Consider the following 2255-nt stretch of genomic DNA (forward strand, 5'->3'; position numbering starts at 1 on the left):
AGGGGTTGATTCCGCGTTCCTCTGAAACGCTTCATTTGTCGCGCGGCATTGTGCAATTCTTAACAATCTTGCGCGTCTTTCGGCGCCGATGCAGGTATAATTTGAAAGGAGGGAGAGAGAAATTGCGGATGGACGGCGAATAATTTCCATTTCCAGTGTAAGGATGATGCGGTAAGATAACTGAAATTAATCGAGATTTCTTTTTCTTTCTTTTTTTTTTTTAGTTCCTCTTCTATGGTCGATGGTAACTAGATGGTATTCCAATTTGTTTTTGAATCAGTGATTCGTGCGTTTCAATTTCCTCTTTGTTTCTTCTTCTAAGATATCTCTTTGATTTGTTTCTCGTGTAATATATTCTAATTGATTGAATTATACGATTAATCTATTTCGAAGGTTGATCAATTTTACTTTTTTAAAAATTTATAAATTATAATATATATTTTAACGAATTTACTCGTCTAGTATATTTCTCTGTTAATTATAATTCTCAATGATTACGATGCAGCAAATAAATACACTACGCCTAATCGTATCGATGGGTAAAGAAAAGATACAGATTCTTCTCTATTTATCTACGAAATCATCACGATTTATCGGCCGCAAGTAAAATTCCAATCGAACAACATCCCCAAGGCAGCACACGGGAACATTGGAAGACGTGACAAGTGTAAATAAAGGGGTGGGCGAGGCAGGTTACGTAACTCGTGGAGGGCAGTCGCTAATTAACGATTCAATCGTGCACGCTCGGTCGCCTCGATAGTTTAATTAATTCCGAAATAGTTGGCGGCACGGACCGACCGAGTTCACTCCGGGAATGAACCCGAACGCCACCCTCGTCAAGCATCCTGCGGTCAGGAGATCCGGCAAGAAATAAATTACCGAACTGTGCTGCGCTCGCCTCCCAAGAATGTCCACCCTTCTTCCGTCCAAAACGTCGAACCGTTCGCGAAACAATCTCGATCGAACCTCGTCCTTCCTTCTCCCCTCCCCTCCCCCTTAACCGCTCCGATAGGGGCGAAGACGAACCTCGATTGTCACTTCCTGTTGGGGAGGATCGACTAGAAATTTTGAAACGACCATAGGAAGCCCACAGTGCCTTCACTCTCCGAGTAAATAAATTTTCTCTCGTGATAACGAAGATTCGAAGAGTTTGCAATGGTGTTAATAAATTCGATATCTCGTGCATCGAATTCTTTCAAATTCAATCATAGATATCAAGAATAGAATTATCGTTGATAAAGACGATCGAAAATGTTGAAATAAATCGATCTCTGGAGAATTCTGATAACTAATTCTGACGAGTAACTGCGTAAGTTTTGGGGGGGAGATCGGACGGAAGAAAGCGACGATCGTTGGCAAAGTTGTCCGGCATATTTGGAAAATTCGGCGAGCATCGTGCGCGCGAGTTATCCACTGTAACAAGTCTGAAGGAGGGAAGTTGGCCATAACACGTGTGTATCATTACGATGGAGGAGGAGTTTGCCGAGTTTCGACTTTTTCCAGTACACGATCCCGGAGTGGCGCACCTTGCCACCGATTTCCTCCGACTTTTCCCTCATACGTGGCAATCGCGGAGTCATAGAAACCGTTTCCTCTGTGTACCCTTCGTACCCCCGTTTCCCCGTACCTGTTGGCCAACATGCTACAGTTATCGCGCAGCTACACGATACACTTGGACGGTCTAGAGAGTATTTCCGCGAGAGAGGAATAGACGGTTTAGGTGTTTCACGGCTTTTCAAAGCATCGTTTCCTCGAATTCTCTCACCGACCGGCCGACCATTTTCCTCTCGCTTTTTTCTCCTTCTCCCGTTATGTATATATATGTATCTGCTTGCATCTTCTTCTTCCAGGTCTGCCATATTTTTTTTTTTTTCACCACGTCTCCTTCCGGTGATTATATGGATGATCCACGACCGATCGCATCGGCCATAGCCGTTTAATAAAGCCGCAATAAAGGAGTCATCTGATCTGCCGAGCGTAATTGCGAGTAATCCAAGTGTACACAACGCGTGTGTTTGCGCGCGAGCATCTATAAAATGCGCCACTGTGTGTACGCGCGTGTGTGTGTGTGTGTGGGGTGGGGGTGGAAGGAACGTATGCGTGGTGTCGTCGGGGCCGAGCCTTTGTCAGCCGGAGTCGACGGTGATATTAGTTTTCAAAGTTTCCGCATACCGTTCGACAGAATCGACTGGCAACGAGAGATTTAAATATTACCAAAGTTGTGTAATACTTTGTTTGAACGAAAAATTGGTTTT

Source organism: Apis dorsata, unplaced genomic scaffold, assembly GCF_000469605.1.
Source record: "Apis dorsata unplaced genomic scaffold, Apis dorsata 1.3 scaffold_963, whole genome shotgun sequence".
In the NCBI taxonomy this organism is placed as follows: Eukaryota; Metazoa; Arthropoda; class Insecta; order Hymenoptera; family Apidae; genus Apis; species Apis dorsata.